The sequence below is a fragment of the Mandrillus leucophaeus genome, unplaced genomic scaffold (genome assembly GCF_000951045.1).
Source record: "Mandrillus leucophaeus isolate KB7577 unplaced genomic scaffold, Mleu.le_1.0 Scaffold684, whole genome shotgun sequence".
In the NCBI taxonomy this organism is placed as follows: Eukaryota; Metazoa; Chordata; class Mammalia; order Primates; family Cercopithecidae; genus Mandrillus; species Mandrillus leucophaeus.
Genome location: NW_012107408.1, coordinates 690,859 through 712,096, shown reverse-complemented (window position 1 = coordinate 712,096; position 21,238 = coordinate 690,859).

Below are 21,238 nucleotides of genomic sequence, written 5' to 3'. Positions count from 1 at the left end.
TTACCACCACATTCCAGCCTGTGAGACAGAGCGAGGCTCCATCTCAAAAAAGAAAAATTTAAAAGAAAAAGATTTATTGCGACAAATTGATTTATGTAATTCTGGGAGCTGGTTACAAGTGCAAAATCTGTAGGTAGGTCATCAGAAAGGACGCTGCCGTCCATGGATGGAAGTTTTTCTTCAGGGGAGCCTCAGTTTCGTTCTTAAGGCTTTTCAACTGATTCGGTCAGGCCTACGCAGAGTATGGGGCATAATCTCCCTTACTTAGTAAAGTAAGACTTCGTTTTTATAAAAGGTTTTATTTGGCTGGGCCCGGTGGCTCACGCCTGTAATCCCAGCACTTTGGGAGGCCAAGGCGGGTGAATCACAAGGTCAGGAGTTCAAGACCAGCCTGACCAAGATGGTGAAACCCCCTATCTACTGAAAATACAAAAATTAGCCGGGCATGATGGCACACAACTGTAATCCCAGCTACTCAGGAGGCTGAGGCAAGAGAATCACTTGAACCTGGGAGGCGGAGGTTGCAGTGAGCCGAGATTGCGCCACTGCACTCCAGGCTGGGCGACAGACTGAGACTCTGTCTCAAAAAAAAAAAAGGCTTTATTTTAGGTTCAAAGTTACATGTGCAGGTTTGTTATATAGATAAAAAGTGTGTTACGGGGCTTTGGTGTACAGATTATTTCATCATCCAGGCAATAAGCATAATACCGAATAGGTAGTTTTTCAGTCCTTGCCCTCCCCTCATTCTCCACCCTCAACAAGGCCCCAGTGTCTATTGTTCTTTTCTTTGTGTCCATGTGTACTCAGTGTTTAACTCTCACTTACAAGTAAGAAAATGAAATATTTGGTTTTCTGTTCCTGCCTTAGTTTGCTTAGGATAATGGCCTCTAGCTCCATTCATGTTGCTGCAAAGGGCATGATTTTGTTCTTTTTATGGCTGTGTTCTATCCCATGGTATGCATCACATTTTCTTTATCCAGCCTGCCATTGATGGGCATTTAGGTTGATTCCATGTCTTTGCTATTGTGAATAGTGCTGAAATGAACACATGCATGCATGTATCTTTTTGGTAGAACAATTTCTATTCCTTTGGATATGTACCCAATAATGGGATTGCTGGGTCAAAGTTCTTTGAGAAATTGCCAAACTGCAGTCCACAGTGGCTAAACTAGTTTACATTCCCACCAGCAGTGTATAAACATTCCCTTTTCTCTACAGCCTCACCAGTATGTTATTTTTTGACTTTTTAATAATAGCCTTTCTGACTGGTGTGAGATAGTATCTCATTTTGGTTTTGATTTGCATTTCTCTAATGATTAGTGATGTTGAGCATTTTTCATATGCTTCCTGGCTGTGTATATGTCTTCTTTTGAGACATGTCTGTCCATGTCCTTTGCCCACTTTTTAAGGGGATTGTTTTTTGCCTGTTAAGTTCCTTATATATTCTGGATATTAGACCTTTGTTGGATACATAGTTTGCAAATATTTTCTCCCATTCTGTAGGTTGTCTGTTTACTCTAAAGATAGTTTATTTTGCTGTGTAGAATCTCTTAGTTTAATTAGGTCCCATTTGTCAATTTTTGTTTTTGTTGCAATTGCTTTTAGTGCCTTCTTCATGAAATCTTTGCCAGGACCTATGTCAAGAATGGTATTTCCTAGGTTTTCTTCTTTATTTCTGGGTTCTCTCTGCTGTTCCACTGGTCTATGTGTCTGTTTGTCTACCAGTGCCATGCTGTTTTGGTTATTATAGACTTGTAGTATAGTTTGAAGTCGGGTAATGTGATGCCTCCAGGTTTGTTTCTTTTCTTAGGATTGCTTTGGCTCTTCATGCTCTTTTTGGGTTCCATACAAATTTTAGAATAGCTTTTCTAATTCTGTGAAAAAAAAATATAATTTGTAGTTTGATAGGAATAGTACTGAAACTGTAGGTTGCTTTGGGCAGTATGACCATTTTAACAATATTGATTCTTCCTGTCTGTGAGAATGGAATAGTTTTCCATTTGTTTGTGTTGTCTCTGATTTTTTCAGCAGAGTATTTTAATTCTCATTGTAGAGCTCTTTCACCTCCCAAGTAATACTTTAATCCTACTGTAATCTATAGAATCTTATCCTAAATATATTATATATACACCCAACATTGGAGCACCCAGGTTCATAAAACAACCACTTCTATACCTACAAGAAGACTTAGACCACTACACAATAATAGCAGGGGAACTTCAAAAATCCACTGAAGAATTAGATCATCAAGGCAGAAAACTAACAAAGTAACTCTGGACTTAAATTTAACACTTGACCAACTGGATCTAATAGACATCTACAAAACACTCCACCCATAAATTGTAGAATATACATTCTTCTCATTTCTACATGGAATATACTCCAAGATTGACCACATGATAAACCATAAAGCTAGTATCAATAAATTTAAAAATATTGAAATCATACCAACCATACTCTGAGATCACAGTGGAATAAAAATAGAAATCAATACTGAGATCTCCCAAAACCACACAATTACACGGAAATTAAACAACTTGCTCTTGAATGACTTTTGGGTAAAGAGTGAAATTAAGGCAGAGATAAAAAAATGTTTTGAAATAAAGGAAAACACAAACAAAACATACCCAAATCTCTGGGATGCAGTAAAAGAAGTGTTAAGAGAATATTTATGGTGGTAAACACCTACCTCAAATGGTGAAAAAGGTCTCAAATTAACAATCTTATATCACACCTAAAGGAACTAGAAAAACAAAAACAAACTAACCCCAAAGGTAGCAGAAGAAAAGAAATAACTAAAATCAGGGCAGAAATGAGTAAAATTGAGACCCAGAAATTCATACAAAAATCAATAAAACAAAAAAAAAATTGTTTTTCAAAAGAATAAACAAGATCAATAGACCACTAGCCAGAGTAACAAAGATAGAGAGAAAATTCAAATAAGAATAATCAGGAACAACAAAGGTGACATTACAACCAATCCCACAGAAATACGAAAGACCCTCAGAGGCTACTATGAACATCTTCATACACACAGACTAGAAAATCTAGAAGAAATGGATGTCTTTTACAACAACTTGGATGGAGCTAGAGGCCATTAACCTAAGTAGTAACTCAAGAACAAAAAAGTAAATACCTTCTGTTCTTACTTACAAGTGGGAGCTAAGCCATGGATTACACAAAAGCATACAGAGTGGTAAAAATGGACATTGGAGACTCCGAAGTGGCGAGGGTGGGAAGGAGGTGAGGGACAAAAAATGTCACCTATTGGGTACAATGTACACTACTTAAGTAATAGGTACAATAAAAGCCCAGATTTCATTGCTATACAATTCATTCAAATAACAAAAAACACAAAAGCTATTAAAATAATAAATAAATAAATATTTTCTTTCTTCAATAACAAATTAACCTTAACTTATGGTAACCTGTTTACTTATAGGCTTTTAAATTTTTTTAACTTTTAAGATTCCTTTGTAATAACACTTAAGTTAAACACACATTGTACACCTGTACAAAATAATTTTTCTTTATATCCTTGTTCTATAAGCTTTTTTCTATTTTTAATTTTTTAATTTTTATTCCTTTACTTCTTAAACTTTTTATTAAAAACTAAAACACACACGCATTACCTATATGACTGGCAGTGCAGTAGGTTTGTTTATAATAGTATCACCACAAACACATAAATAATGTGTTGTATTACAATGTCACGACATCACTAGGCAATAGGAATTTTTCAACTTCATTATAATCTTATGAGACAACCATTGCATATGTGGTCTTGTTGATCAAAATATTGTTAGGCAGCACGTGACTGTGTTTCCTATTCTATGTTGAAATTTACATGATTATCTCAAATGTCTTTATGTAGTTGTTAGACCTATACAGAGCCTCCATGCTTGCCACCAAGGCTATACTGTTCATGGACTCATTGTGCAAGCACTATGGTGGTTGAGGACAGAGACTAGCTGGTCTCTAATGGCTGAGTTATCATGTCCACTTGTTCAATGCATTCTCTGTGGCTGATACTCTCTTTATTCACTGACTTCTATCCCCCCTTGTTTAGGAGTCTCCCCAGGAGCACAATTCTTCCCACACTTCTGGGTCATGCTTACACACAATCAAGCAAATTTCTGTGGTGTTGAAGAAGGCCTGCAGGCAGTAAAGAAGAGAAATGCAGGTCCCTGTGGAAGGAAGCTGTCAGCATACCAGGAACTGTCTGCAGCTGCAGGTATACTCACGTAGGCGAAGGCAATATGGGGTGAAATAGTAGAAGCATCGGCCAAAAATAAGAAATATCATAAGCCTATGCTATAATAGAGAAAATAAAAGTTTGGACAAATCTTCCCAAGCATAAGCAAGGTTAAAAGAAATGAAATAGAATCTATGAAAAGATACGACAAGAAGAAGACAAAGGAATGTAGCATGCAAAAGACAAACGAAGGACTAAAAGTGGAATAGGACTCAAGAAACAGAAGAATATTATCTTAGAATGTGTCTATAGAATAACTTTGTAGAATATTAATTCGACCGGGAGCGGTGGCTCATGCCTATAATCCCAGCACTTTGGGAAGCCGAGGCAGATGGATCACGAGGTCAAGAGATCGAGACCATCCTGGCCAACATGGTGAAACACTGTCTCTACTAAAAATACAAAAATTAGCTGGGCTTGGTGGCGTGTGCCTGTAGTCCCAGCTACTTGGGAGGCTGAGGCAGGAGGATCGCTTGAACCCAGCAGGCAGAGGTTGCAGTGAGCTGAGATTGCACCACTGCACTCCAGCCTGGTGACAGAGTGAGACTCTGTCTCAAAAAAAAAAAAAAAAAAAAAGAATATTACTTCAATATAAAAAGAATACAAAGGCAAGAAGCTATAACAACATGGTGATGGAAAAGGAGATGGAGAATGAAAGAAAGCACATTCAGAATACCAAAAACCTCTCACCATTATGTATCATATAAGTAACCTAGATACAACAAGGAATAAAACAGATAAGTCTGAATATTAAATCCATGATGTGGAGGAGTATCTTAAGATAAAAAGAGTGAATACAAAAGAAAAAGAAAAGAAATGAAATGAATGAAGGTTATATGATAGAGAACAAAGATAGTTCAACTTAAATGTAGGTGGTGTTCTTGAAGTAAAAAATAAAATGGATTTAGAGGGAGGAAATGTATTTAGAGATATAAAATTACCCTGAAATGAATAAAGAACAGAATCTGAACACTTGAAAGAGCACACTAAGTACCAAGTACAAATGATACAATGTACTGAATACCACGACATAGTCTGATTAAACTGTTAAATTTTAGAAATAAAGCAATCTGTATGTGTACTATATTTCATAATAAAATATATAAATTTAAAAATAAAGGAAGAAATCCAGGCAGAAATTTAAAAGTCATGAGTAAGGGTAAAAATGCAGATGACTTATCCACAGCAAATTTTATTCCAGAAGATATTTGAATAACGTATACCAGGTTCTGAGAAAAAGAAAAGATGTACCCAGACATGTTGTCTGGTATAAAAACCACAGGTGGCCGGGCGCCTGTAATCCCAGCACTTCGGGAGGCCAAGGCGGGCGGATCACGAGATCAGGAGATCGAGACCATCCTGGCTAACACGGTGAAACCCCGTCTCTACTAAAAATACCAAAAAATTAACCGGGCGCGGTAGCGGGCTCCTGTAGTCCTAGCTACTCAGGAGGCTGAGGCGGGAGAATGGCGTGAACCCAGGAGGCGGAGCTTGCAGTGAGGCGAGATAGCGCCACTGCACTCTAGCCTGGGCGACAGAGCGAGACTCCGTCTCAAAAAAAAAAAAAAAAAAAAAAAAACAGGTAAACATTTTCAAACAAAAATCATGCTGAAGCACATTTTGAAAAAACTATTTAATGGTGAAATCCAGTCACTGAAGCAAAGAATCAAAAGAGTGTAGGAATCTAAAATGATAAAATCAATGTAAAAGGCTAAGTCTACTGAAAGTAGCTCTAAGCAGCCAGAGAAATACATTTCAACTCAAGCAAAACATAACTATAGATTGAACAATCAAACAAAAAAATCAGTAAGGGTATAAAGGAGCTGAAAAACACTATAAATCAATCTGACATAACTAATATTTATAGAACACTATATCCAACAACTGCAGAAGAGACACTCTTTTCAGTGCACATGGAATGAAGAAAGACCACACACTAGGGCATAAAATAAATCTCAATAAAATGAAATGTATTGAAACTATAGAGTAATATAATTTTGTTGCATATGTGACCACAAGGCAATAATTAGAAACCAACAACAGCAAAATATCTAAAAATATCCAAATATTTGAAACTAAGAATATACTTCTAAATAACCCATTGGTAAAATAATATGTCACAATAGAAATTAGAAAATATTTTGAACTCAATGAAAATGAAAGAACAACAAAGGAAATTTTGTGAGATGAACCTAAAACAGCATATAGGAAGAAAATTACAGAATTTTAATTGTTTAAACAATCATAAAAGGAGCTCTAAAGTCAATGAACAAAGCTTTGACTTTAAGCTAAGAAAAAGAAGAGCAAATTAAACCCAAAGTAGAAGAAAGAAAATATTAAAGAAAATATTAAGGAAAATATTAAAGAAAATATTAAAGTTAGGAGCTAAAGTCAGTAAAGTTGAAAATAGGAAAACTATAGATAAAAATCAATTAAAACCAAAGGCTGTTTATTTGAAAAAGTAAAATTGATAACCCTCTAGCTAGAGATCCATTAAAAGGATAATAAAGGGCCAGAAGCGGTGCCTCATGCCTATAATCCCAGCAGTTTGGGAAGCCAAGATGGGAGGATCACTTGAGCCCAGGAGTTTGAGACCAACCTGAGCAACCTAGTGAGACCCCGTCTCTACAAAAAATTTAAAAATTACCCAGTTGTGGAGGCACACGCCTGTAGTCCCAGCTACTTGGCAGACTGAGGTGGGAGAATCACTTGAGCCTGGGAGGTTAAGGCTGCCCTGAACCTCACATCACTACACTGCAACCTGAGTGACAGAACAAGATACTGTCTCAAAAAAAAGTGATAATAAAGACATATTACAAACAATTTGATCCCATAAATTTGACAAAAGATATGAGATCTTTAAAAATTCTTTGAAAAAAATAAACTAATAAACCTAGTCAAGAAAAAGTAAAAATCAAATAATCCTCTATTAAAAATTAAATTTATAATTTAAAAGCTTCCTACAAAGAAAATTTCAGTCCCAGCTGGTTTCACAGACAAATTCTATCAAACGCTTAAGGAAAAAATAATATCAGTTCTACACAAAGTCTTTCAAATAAATTAAAGAGGTGGAAATATTTCTTACTTAACTCATTCCATCATGCCAAGATTTCTTGGATACCAAAATTAGACAGACATTATAAGGGGGGAAAAGCCTACATATCAATATTTCACACTAATGTATACTCAAAAACCCTGAGTAAAAGTTTAGCAAATTAAATACAACAATATATAATAAGGAGAATACATGATAACCAAATTATTTTCATCTCAGGAATGTAAGGTTTGCTTAACATTATTATAATATTATCAATCAATGTGATACTGCTTAGAACAAAGGAAAAACTATTGATTCTAATAAATGCAGGAAAAGCATTCAATAAAAATCCAACATCCATTTATAATAAAAACTTTCAGGAATCTAGGAAAAAATGGAATTGTTTTCATCTAATAAGGAACATTATTGAAAAACCTACAGCTGACATCATCCCTAAAAATAGACTTTCATCCTTACATTAGGAAGAAGGCAAGGACACCCTTTCTAACCACGTTCATTTAGTATTATACTAGACTTCTTAGCCAGTGTGATCAAGCAAGAAAAAGGAATAGAAGACATACCTACTGAAAAGAAAGGAAGAAAGCAGTCCTTGTTCAGCAATGATATGATTATATATGTAGAAAGTCCTGAGAAATCTACAAAAAGAATACTAAAACCAATAACGGACAGTATAATAAAGGTCAACATATAAAAATTAATTTATATTTCTGTATACCAACAATCAAATATTACAAATTGAAAGTTTAAAAACACCACTTAAATGTCACAAGCAATCTATTACAGGATCGGTTTTGCAAAAAATATACAAGACTTGCATACTGAAAACTATAAAACAATGGTGACAAATATTTTAAAGACCCAAATAAAAGAGATATACTATGTTTATGAATTGGAAGACTCAATATTGTTAAGATGTCATTTCTTTCCAAATTGATTTATAGATTTAAATGCAGTCCTAATCAAAATCCAAGCGGGCATTTTTATAGAAATTGACAAGCTGATTCAAACATTTATATGAAAATTGCAAAGGACCTAGAATAGTTAAAACAACTTTACAAAAGAAAAACTAAGTGAGAGGATTTATATCATTTGATTTCAACACTAGCTGTAAAATGATAACAATCAAGATGTACTATTGACATATGGATAAAAAGACACATCAGTGGAACAGAATAGATAGTCCAGAAATAGGCCCATACTTTTGGGGGTAACATCTATCTTTTTTAAATAGACACTGCTAAGAAAATTAAAAGAGAAGGTCAGGCGTGATGGCTCACGCCTGTAATCCCAGCACTTTGGGAGGTCAAGGAGGGTGGATCTCAAAGTCAGGAGTTCGAGGCCAGCCTGGCCAACATAGTGAAACCGTGTTTCCACTAAAAATACAAAAATTAGCTGGGCACGGTGGTACATGCCTGTAGTCCCAGCTACTCAAGAGGCTGAGACAGGAGAATAGCTTGAACCCGGGAGGCAGAGGTTGCAGCCAGCCAAGGCCATGCCATTGTACGCCAGCTTGGGCAACAGAGTGAGACTCTGTCCCAAAAAGAAAGACAGAAAGAAAACAAAAAGAGAAGCCACAGGCTGGGAGAAACTTTAATGTATTTGTTATATATTATATAACTTGCATCCAGAATATATAAAGAGTTTACAACTCAATTAGAAGTTTACAACAAAATTTAAAAATGGGCAAAATATTTGAATAGACTCTTTGCAAAACTGGATACGCAAATGGCCAATACACACATGGAAAGATGCTCAATATTAGCAATCATCAGAAAAATTAAATTAAAACCACAATGTGATATCAATGCATATCCATTAGTATAATGCTATTAAAATGACTGCCAAAATTAGTTGGGAGTGGTGGCATGTAATACCACTACTCAGGAGATTGAGGCAGGAGAATCACTTGAACCTGGAAGGCGGAGGTTGCGGTGAGCCGAGATCATGCCATTGTATTTCAGCTTAGGTGACAGAGTGAGACTCCATCTCAGAAAAAAAAAAAAAAGGACTGCCAATACCAAGAAGCAGCTGAAACTCTTATGCATTGCTGGCAAAGATATAAAAAATACCACTGCTTTGGAAAATAATTTGGCTGTTTCTTCTATGGTTAGATATAGTCTTACCATGTGACTCAGAAATTCTAAGTATTTTTTCAGTAGGAAAAACAGTTGAATGAAAGGACTTGAACATAATAGAATCTTATCATAACAAGCAAAAACTAGAAACAACACAAGTGTTTACCAACAGGTGAATGGATAAATAAGTCATGCTATAGTCATACAATGGAATTGTACTCAGTAAATTCAAATGTTAAACACTGATACAACAACATAGATGAATCTAAAAACATATCTTAACTGTGGTGGTGGTTACACAGGTGTAAAAAGTGGATGTATTTTATTGTATGTAAATTATATCTTTATAAATTTCCTTTTAAAAATAAGCAAATATCAGACTTTTTAATGGAAAGATCAGGCTGACAATGCCTAAACCTACTGATTTATCTTAACATCACAAAAAGATAAATATTCAGGTAATCAAACATGTTTTTCTCCTGACATGATGCAATAGGACATTTTTTTTTCTTTTTTTTGAGACGGAGTTTTGCTCTTCTTGCCCAGTCTGGAGTGCAATGGAGCGACCTTGGCTCACTGCAACCTCCGCCTACCAGGTTCAAGTGATTCTCCTGCCTCAGCCTCCTGAGTAGCTGAGATTACAGGCGCCCACCTCCATGCCTGGCTAATTTTTTGTATTTTTAGTAGAGATAGGTTTTCACCATGTTGACCAGGCTGGTCTGGAACTCCTGACCTCAAGTGATCCACCCGCTTCAGCCTCCCAAAGTGCTGGGATTACAGGTGTGAGTCACCGTGCCCAACCATAATAAGACATTTTAAATGCCATTTTCATAATGTTCTTGCCAAAAAATCAACTCTGAATCTGATACAGTCTCTAGATCCAAATACCAGTTTAAAGACAAGAGACAGAAAAACATGTTAAACTACTATGAGGTGTACAATCAGCAGAAACCAAAACATAGGAAACTCTAGACAATAAGTGAATGACGTGTTTTTTTCAACAACTAGATTAAAAAGGAAATTAAAAGGGTGAGGAAGTCTATTAAAAAATTGTCTTACTGTGAGTCCCCTAGTAAAGAGAGCCCGAGGCAAAGCTTATCCCAGGAAGTGAGAAGGGGAAGTAGAAGAGGAAATAGGTTAATAACAAAGTGTGCATTTCTGACCTGCCCCACTTGGTGCCAAGTGTGCAGTCTTGATGGACTCTTCTGAGACACAATTTGAGCTACTGCATTTCAGGACAGCCTACATAGGAAGAGGAAGATGGAGGAATTTATGCACTGGCTCCCATCACCCATTGATCAAAGATTTACCTTTGAGTGTTAACAACCCACAACTTCCCCGTGCACATTCTTGGGTCCCAAAATAACTCACGTCTCGTGGAAAAGGAATTCCCAAGAAGGAATGCAGGAGCCCCATGCCATGGGCATGATGCCTCACCGCTGTTGGGTTTTGTTTATGTGAAGCCTGTCACTAAGGCAACTGAAATAAAACAAGTGGCCAAGGGCCTGGGGAAAGGTGAGCTGAAAGGATCTGAGGTGGTGCACCTAAGAGGGGCTTGATACACAACACAGACTTAGGAGACGTATTAACCAAACACAAAGTGATGACCTTGGTTGGATGTTTATTCAAATAAGTTGTAGAAAAACATTTATAATATAATTGGAAGAAATTGAAAAATTGAAAAATGACTGGATATTTGGTATTAAATAATTAATATTTGGGTTACAGCAACAGTGCTATGTTCATTTTAAATACTTATCATTTACAGATATATGCTGAAGAATTTGTGGATGAAGTAATATGACATCCAGGATTTGCTTCTAAATAATCTATTGGGCAGAGAGGGAGATAAAGATAACCCAAAGTTGGCCATGTGTTGATAATGATTAAACTTGTATGCTTATTATATGAAATTTGTTACACCCTTTTGTCTACTTCTGTCTGTTTAAAATAATCCACAGTATAATATTTTTTAAAAATATGGCACTAAGAGCTTTTACACTAAAGGCTCTGGCACGTGGGTGAGATGCTCTCACTTAAGGGAAACAGCAATATGCTAACTTTAAATCTCTTTTCTTGGACTGATCAGAGTTCCCAGAGAAGATCCTCTCAAATTCCTGCCTGCAGGGTGTATTTCTGAATGCCAGAACTCTGGGAACAAAGGAGAGACAGACTCGGGGTGGTCTCACCATTCAAAATGCCCAATTTCACTTATCTCCCTGTTTTTAGTATGGCACCTCTGCCCTCAACTGTGTTTGATATCCCTCAGCCTCCACTGCTCTCCCCTTCCAGAGAACCTCCTGTCTTCTGGAAGCAGAACGAGCATTTGCCTAGCTATGCAGATAAGGAAGAATGGATCTCTCAATCTCTAGATCTTCAACCAACCTGTTTTCCCACTTCTAGAGGCTGGAGTGAGCAACGTATTCCCTATTCCAGAGACTTCTGAGGATCCAGCATTAAAAATCATGCTGCTTCTTAGCATTCCCTAAAGTCAATTTAAAGTTAATGTTTTGGGGACTTTATCCATCTATTTCCTAAGTTCTAAAATGTTGATGTTGTGTTAGTTTATGCCTTTTTAAAAGAAAAATCAATTTACTGGCATTTTAGTAGAATTTAAAGAAGAAGCAAAACTAAATCAACAGCTTTATAAGGATATAATTCACACACCATCCAACTCATTCAATTAAAGTGTAAGCTCAATGGTTTTTAGTATATTCACAGAGTTGTACAACTATCACCACCACCAATTTTAGAAAATTTTCATCACCCCAGGAAGAGACCTCATACTCATTAGCAGTCACTTCCAATTTCCCTCCAAACTCCAAGCCCTAGGCAACCACCAATCTATTTTATGTCTCTATAAACATTTGCCTATTCTGGACACTTCATATAAACACAATAATATAATATGTGGTCCTTTGGGAACAGTTTCTTTCACTCAGCATATTTTCAAGATTTATTCAGAATGTAGCCTGTATCAATACTACATTTAATTGCCAAAAAATATTTCATTTAATAAATATACCATATTTTATATATCCATTCATCAGTTGATGAACATTTGAGCTGTTTCTACTTTTTGGCTCTTATGAATAATGCCATATGGACATTCCTTTTTAACTTTTATTTTGGATTCAGAAGTACATGTGCAGGTTTGTTATAAGGTAAATTAAGTGTCACAGATATTTGGTGTACATATTATTTCATCACCCAGGTAATAAGCATAATACCAGTAGACAGTTTTTCAATCCTCTCTCTCCTGCCACCCTCCACCCTCAAGTAGACCCCAGCATCTGTTGTTCCCTTCTTTGTGTCCATGTGTACTCAATGTTTTGCTCCCACTAATAAGAGAGAACATATGGTATTTAGTTTTCTGTTCCTGTGTTAGTTTGTTTAGGAGTATGGCCTCCAGTTCCATCTATGTTACTGCAAAGAACATGACCTCGTTCTTTTTTATGGCTGCATAGTATTCCATCACGTATATGTATCACGTTTTCTTTATCCAGTCTACTGTTGATGGGCATTTAGATTGATTCCATGACTTTGCTATTAGGAATAGTGCTGCAATTGCACATATGTGTGGGTGTCTTTATGGTAGAACAATTTATATTCCTTTGGTTATATACCCGATAATGAGATTGCTGGGTAAAATGGTAGTTTTTTTCTAAGTTCTTTGAGAAATTGCCAGACTGCTTTCCACAGTGCCTGAACTACTTTACATTCCCATGAGCAGTGTATAAGCATTTCCTTTTTCTCTGCAGCCTTGCCAGTTTCTGTTATTTTTTTTTACTTTTTAATAATAGGCATTCTAACTAGTGTGAAAAGGTATCTCATTTTGGTTTTGATTTGATTTCCATTTCTCTAATGATTAGTGAATGTTGAGCATTTTTTCACATACATGTTGGCTACCTGTGTGTCATTTTTTTGAGAAGGGTCTATTCATGTTCTTTGCCCACTTTTTAATGGAGTGTTTTGGTTATTGCTTCTTAATTTGTTTAAGTTTCTTATACATTCTGGATATTAGACCTTTGTTGGATGTACAGTTTGCAAATATTTTCTCCCATTCTGTTTTCTGTTTACTGTGATGATAGTTCCTTTTGCCATGCAGAAACTCTTTAGTTTAATTAGGTCCCATTTGTCAATTTTTATTTTTGTTTCAATTGCTTTTGGCATATTCATCATGAAATCTTTGCCAGGGCCTATGTCCAGAATGGTATATCCCAGGTTATCTTCCAAGGTTTTTATAGTTTTACATTTTACATTTAAGTCTTTAATCCATTTTGAGTTTATTTTTGCATATGGTATAAGGAAGAAGTCCAGCTTCAATCTTATGCATATGGCTAGCACCATTTATGGAACAGGGAGTCCTTTCCTCGATGCTTGTTTTTGTCAGCATTGTTAAAGATCAGATAATTGAAGGTATGCAGCTTTATTTCTGGGCTCTAGCAAGTCAAATCCAGCAGCACATCAAAAAGCTAATCCACCATGATCAAGTAGGCCTCATCCCTGAGATGCAAGTCTCATCCCTGGGATGCAAATTTAGTTCAACATAAACAAATCAATAAATATGATTCACCACATAAACAGAACTAAAAACAAAACCACACGACCACCTCAGTAGCTGCAGAAAAGGCTTTTCATAAAATTCAACATCCCTTTATGTTAAAAATTCTCAACAAACTAGGCACCGGAGAAACATACCTCAAAATACTAAGAGCCATCTATGACAAACACACAGCCAACATCATACTGAATGGCCAAAAGCTGGGAGTATTCCCCTTGAGAACTGGAATAAGACAAGAATGCCCTCTCTCACCATTCCTATTCACCATAGTACTAAAAGTCCTAGCCAGAGCAATCAGGCAAGAGAAAGAAATACAAGGCATCCAAGTAGGAAGAGAGGAGGTCAAATGATCTCTGTTTGCAGATGATGTAATTCTATATCTAGAAACCCCATAGTTTCCACCCAACAGCTCCTAGATCTGATAAACAACTTTAGTTAAGTTTCAAGGTACAAAATTAATGTACAAAAATTAGTAACATTCTATACACCAATAATGTCCAAGTTAAGAGCCAAATCAAGAATGCAATCCCATTCACGACAGCCATGAAAAGAATAAAATATCTAGGAATACAGCTAACCAGAGAGGTGAAAGATGTCTACAACAAGAATTACAAAGCACTGCTCAAAGAAATCAGAGATGACACAAACAAGTGGAAAAACATTCCATGCTAATGGATAGGAAGAATCAATACTGCTAAAACAGCCATACTGCCTAAAACAATCTACACAATCAATGCTATTTCTCTCAGACTACCAATGACATATTCACAGAATTAGAAAAAACTATTTAAAAATTCATATGGAATCAAAAAAGAGCTCAAATAGGCAAGGCATTCCTAAGCAAAAAGAACAAAATTGGAGGCATCACATTATCCACTTCAAACTATACTACAAGGTGACAGTAATCAAAACAGCATGGTACTGGTACAAAAATAGACACATAGACTAGTGGAACAACATAGAGAAACAGAAATAAAGCCACATACCTACAACCATTATGAATGTTCTTAAATATACGTTTTCATTTTTCTTTTTCTTTTTTTCTTTTTTTTTTTTTTTTCGGATGGAGTTTCACTCTTGTTACCCAGGCTGGAGTGCAATGGCACGATCTTGGCTCACTGTAACCTCCACCTCCTGGGTCCAACCGATTCTCCTGCCTCCGCCTCCCAAGTGACTGGGATTACAGGTGCCCCTGCCACCACACCCAGCTAATTTTTTTGTATTTTTAGTAGAGATACAGTTTCTACATGTTGGCCAGGCTGGTCTTTAACTCCTGACCTCAGGTGATCCACCTGCTTCTGCCTTCCAGAGTTCTGGGATTACAGACATGAGCCACCATGCCCAGCCATGTTTTCATTTTTCTTAAGTATATACGAAGGGTGGAATTACTGATCTTATAAGAACTCTCTGGCCTTTTAAAAAATGGCTAGACTCTTTTCCAAAGCAACTGTACCATTTCACATTTCCACCAGCAGTGTATGAGAACTCAGATTTCTCTACATCCTCACTAACATGTATTATCTGTCTTAATTATAGCCATCCTAATGGATATGGAATGGTATTTCATTGTGACTTTGATTTGCATTTCCTTGATGGCTAATGATGCTGAGCATCTTTTCATGTGCTTACTGGCCATCTGGATATCTTCTTTGAAGAAACATTCATTCAGATACTTTGCCCATTTTTAATTGGTGTTATTTGTCTTTTTATTATTGAGTTGTGTAAGTTCTTTATGTTTCCCAAATATAAGTCCCTTACCAAACATGATTTGCAAATTTTTTCTTGCATTCTGCAGGGTCGTGTTTTCACTTTCTTGATGGTGTCCTTTGAAGCACAAAAGTTTTAATTTTGATAATACTTAATTTATATTTTCTTTTGTTGCTTTTGCTTTTGATGTTGCTTCTAAGAAACCAACCATTGCCCAAAGGTTGCCAAGATTTATGCCTGTTTTCTTCTCAGAGTTCTGTAATTTCAGCTTTTACCTTTAGGTATTTGATACATTTTAGTTACTTTTTGTGTATAGTGTGAGGTAAGTATTCAACTTTATTCTTTTACATATGGATGTCCAGTTGTCCTAGCACCATTTGTTGAAAAGATAATGCTTTCCCCATTGAATTGTCATGACTTTTTCATAAAAATATCAATTGAATGGAGATACCCATATTCATTGCAGCATTATTTGTAACAGCCAAGATGTGGAAGCAATCTAAATGTCCATCAACAGACAAATGGATAAAGAAAATTTGGTATTTTGGTATATACATACAATGGAATGTTATTCCACCTTTAAAAAAAAGGAAATCCTGTCATAAGCTACAGCATAAATGAAGCTTGAGGACATCAAGGTAAGTGAAATAAGCCAGTTACAAAAAGATAAATACTGTGTCATTCCACTTATATGAGGTATCTGAGGTGGTCAAACTCATAGAAACAGGAAGTAAAATGGACAGAAAGTCAAACTCATAGAAACAGGAACAGAATGTGATGACCAGGGCTTGGAAAATAAGAACATGAGTTGTTGTTCAGTGGGTATAGAGTTTTAGTTTTGCAAGATGAAACAGTCCTAGGTATCTGTTCACAACAATTGGAACATAGTTAACACTTCTACACTTTACATTTAAATGATTAAGATGGTAAATTTTATATTATGTGTTTTTTGGTACAATTAAAAAAAATCAATTGACTGGAAATGTGAGGGTTTATTTCTGAACTCCCAGCTGTATTCCGATGATCTATATGCCGGTATCACACAATCTGAATTACTGCAGCATTGTATTAAGTTTAGAAATCAAGAAGTAATTTGCCTTTAATTTTTTTTCATAAAAATTGAAAAAATTGTTTTATCTATTCTTGATTCCTTCAATCTTTATATGAATTTTAGGATGGATTTGTCAATTTCTGCCAAAAGTCCAGCTTGGGTTTCAGTAGGGATTGCACTTAATCTGTAGATCAGTTTGGGGAGAATTACCGTGTGATGGTGAGTTTTATGTCAGTTTGGCTAAGCTACAGTTCCCACTTATTCAATCAAAAACTAATATATGTGTATTGTAAAGGTATTTTGACACTAAATCAGGGAGATGGTGCTATATAATCTGGGTGGGTCTGACTCAATCATTTGAAAGGCCTCAGGCACAGAACTAAAACATCCTTGAAGAGGAAGAAATTTTGCCTATGGACTGAAGTTTCAGCTCATGTCCGAGTTCTAGTCTATGCTCTCTGAAGTCTGTCTTATGGATTTTGGACTTGCCTGGCCAGTTGCCACGATTTCTTGCAATAAGTAAATCTCTTTCTCTCTCTCTCTCTCTCTTATTGTATGTATGTGTGTGTAATATTCACCATTGGTTCTATTTCTATTTCTCTGGTTGAACTGTGACGTATACATACTAAATGCAAGATTTAACTAAATATTATTAAATTTTACAATCATGAACATAGGATATCTTTCCATTCATTTGGATCTTCTTTAATTTCCTTCAATAATATGTTGTTTTCAGAGTATAAGTTTTGCATTTCTTTTAAAAATTTATTTCTAAGTATTTTATTTTTTATGCTGTTATAAATGGGATAGCTTTCTTAATTTAATTTTTTATTTGCTCACTCTATAGAAATGTAATAGATTTTTGCATACTAATTTTCTACCCTGTAACCTTGCTGAAATTATTAGTTCTAATTTTTTTAGTGGATTTCTTAAGATGATTCTGCTATTTTTAACAGAAAAAAAAAAGTTTCTTTAAGAAAATGGAGGCCGAGCGTGGTGGCTCACACCTGTAATCCCAGCACTTTGGGAGGCTAAGGTGGGCAGATGACTTGAGGTCTGGAGTTTGAGACCAGCCTGGGCAAGATGGCGAAAGCCAGTCTCTACTAAAAATGCAAAAAATTAGCCAAGCATGGTACTGCATGCCTGTGATCCCAACTACTCAATGGCTGAGGCACAAGAATCGCTTGAACCTAGTAGGAAGAGGTTGTGGTGAGCCGAGATCACATCACTGAACTCCAGCCTGGGCAACAGAGCGAGAACTTGTCTCAAAAAAAAAGAAAAGGAATAAAAGAAAAAGGAAAAAAAAAATAATACTTTAAAATATGGGATAAGGAGCTATTAGAGAATGACATAGTATAGACATGCTTGGATGGAAGTGGCAAAGGATACTGAAACGTAAAAGTGTGTTTCAGATAAACCCCAAATAGTATACCCACTAACAGCTCATTAATTCACTTTCTTTTTTTTTTTTTTCTTTTTTTTGAGATGGAGTCTTATTCTGTCATCCAGGCTGGAGTGCAGCGGCGCAAACTCGGCTCACTGCAACCTCCACCTCCCAGGTTCAAGCAATTCTTCTGCTTCAGCTGCCTGAGTGCTGGGACATGTGCCACCACGTCTGGCTAATTTTTTATTTTTGGTACAGAGGGGGTTTTGCCATGTTGGCCAGGCTGGTCTTGAACTCCTTACCTCAGATGATCCACCCGCCTCAGTCTCCCAAAGTGCTGGGATTACAGGTGTGAGCCACCACGCCGGGCCTTAAGAAATAATTTCAAGTCAGTCAGATCACAAAGTGCCTTAATAGCCATGCTAAAGAGTTTAGATTTTATTCCATAGACCTGTGCTTTTCAGATTTTAATGTGCATAGGAATCTGTGAAAATGCAGATTGTGCCTCAGTAGGTCTGGTGTGAGATTCTACATTTTGAACAAGTTCCAGTGTGAGGCCCATGCTGTTGCTCCAATGATCACACTTTGAGGAGCAAAGCTACAAGGCAGTGGGAGCCATTGTAAGTTTCAATGCACACATAATTCAGCCAGTTTAAGAAGGCTGGCTCTGACTACAGTGCAAACAGGTACAAGCAATATTAAGAGCCAGTAAAAAACGAGATGTCCTGAATTTCCTTTGAGTTGATATACATGGTTATGACATGTTCTCCAGTGGTGTCCAAATGCAGAAAAGGGGAAGCAGAGAAATAGAAAGCGAGCTTACCTCACGTAGTACACTAGCTGCCCACCCACTGCAATCCCCAAGAGTTTTGCCTGAGGAAGGCTGTTTGCTGTACGACTGACTGGACTTTATAGCTGAGCGTCTCAGGGACTTCAGAACCTCCAGAGCCAGCCTCTGATGTGGATCTGCCAAAGTAGTGGTGGTTGTGCGTCCTTTCCTTTTGCCCCTTTAGAAGTTACTATAGTGCACTACTCCAGAATTCCTATTGGGTAGTTTTGGGCTATCAAAACAGCAGAGAATGTGGGGAAAACAAAGAATGATCTTAAACTCTTTAGAAATGCCAGAGTTTAATAATATACTTAACATTTTTGGTTCTTTGCCTGCACATACCAGCTCCACGTCTGCTACAGGCAAATTATCTTTGTGTAGCTGAGCAGAACTAAACCTGCAGCATCTTCTTTTTAGGACCTCACCTGAGCTTGCGTTTAACATGCCAGGTAGTTCTAAATAGGAAAAATAAGGGGGAAAAATGCCATAATACTATCTTTTATTTTATTTATTTATTTATTTATTTGAGATGGAGTTTCACTCTCATTACCCACGCTGGCGTGCAATGGTGCTATCTCAGCTCACTACAACCTCTGCCTCCCAGATTCAAGTGATTCTCCTGCCTCAGTCTCCTTGATAGCTGGGATTACACGCAGGCGCCACCACGCCCAGTTAATTTTGTATTTTTAGTAGAGATGGGATTTCACCATGTTGGTCAGGCTGGTTTCCAACTCCTGACCTCAGGTGATCCACCCACCTCAGCCTCCCAAAGTGCTGGGATTACAAGCATGAGCCACCACACTCAGCCCATAATACTATCTTTTAAAGCAATTTATTTTCCCAAAATTATAAAAGTACTACATTATTGTAAAAATAATTGCAGAAAACATAAAGAAAAAGTAGAAATCAAAATTATTTACATTTCAACCTCCAATAATTACTATTAATTTTTTTTGGAGGGGGGAGGGATGGAATCTCCCTCAGTCTCCCAGGCTGGAGTGCAGTGGTGCTATCTCAGCTCACTGCAACCTCTGCCTCCCAGGTTCAAGCAATTGTCCTGCCTCAGCCTCCCAAGTAGCTGGGATTACAGGTGTGCACCACCATGCCTGACTAATGTTTGTATTTTTAGTGGAGAGCAGGTTTCACCATGTTGGCCAGGCTGGTCTCGAATTTCTGACCTCAAGTTATCAGCCTGCCTGGGCCTCCCAAAGTGCTGGGATTCTTTAAATATTTTGACGTATTTCTTTTCATGTTTTCTTTCTTTCTTTTATAACAGATATTTTGCTTACTATTCTTTCCTCTTTATGTCACAAAATGAGCATTTCTTCTGCTGTTATCACTTTTTAAATACATTTTTTTTTTTAATCCCTGGTTATAAAGCAAGTTGCACTGCCAAGTTCTTCTTAGGAGAGTATGTAAAAATTCTCCTCTTTTCTACATGTTTTTGTGTGTGTTTTCAATCAAGTAACATGGTATGTAGTTAGGCTTAGAAAATACGGTTTATGAAGATTATATAATATTCTGTAAAATGGGTATTCCACAATTTCATCAATTCACCTTTTTCTTTAAAACTGATTCATTCAACAAATTTTTACTAACACTATGTGACAGGCACTGTTCTAGGTTGTGGAATGAGGAAGTCCCCACCCTAATGGAGATTACATCTTAATGGGGGTGTCAGTTAATTTTTGAAAAACTATCAAATTGTAATGGTGAGTGTTTTCTTCAGCAATCAAAGCTGAGCATAAAGGAGTGTGAGTGACGGGGGGTGGGTGCAGGAGTGGACTGACATAGATGTGGGAGGTCACAGAAGTCACTCTGAGCAAGTTAAGGATGTGGAGGAGAGGGTCCCACGCAGACCTGGGGAAGCGCATTCCAGGCTGAGGGAACAGCAAGTGTAAGGCCTGAGACAGGAACAACCCTGGCAAGGAGGCTCCTTTGGAAACGCACAGAGCAGCAGGGAAAGTGGTGGGTGGGTGTAGTCATGGAGGCAGGCAGGGCCATCGTGCAGCAGGGCCTTGCAGGCCACAGGAAGGAGCAGGAGTTGATTTTCTGTGTGATGGAAAGCCCCGGAGGAGAAGCGCTATATTCAAATTTACTTCTTTCTTTCTTTCTTTCTTTTTTTTTTTTTTTTTTTTTTTTTTTTCGAAACAGAGTTTCAATCTTGTTGCCCAGGCTGGAGTGCAATGGCGGGATCTTGGTTCACTGCAACCTCTGCCTCCCGGGTTCAAGCGATTCTCCTGCCTCAGCCTCCCGAGTAGCTGGGATTACAGGCATGTGCCACCACCCCAGCTAATTTTGTATTTTTAGTAGAG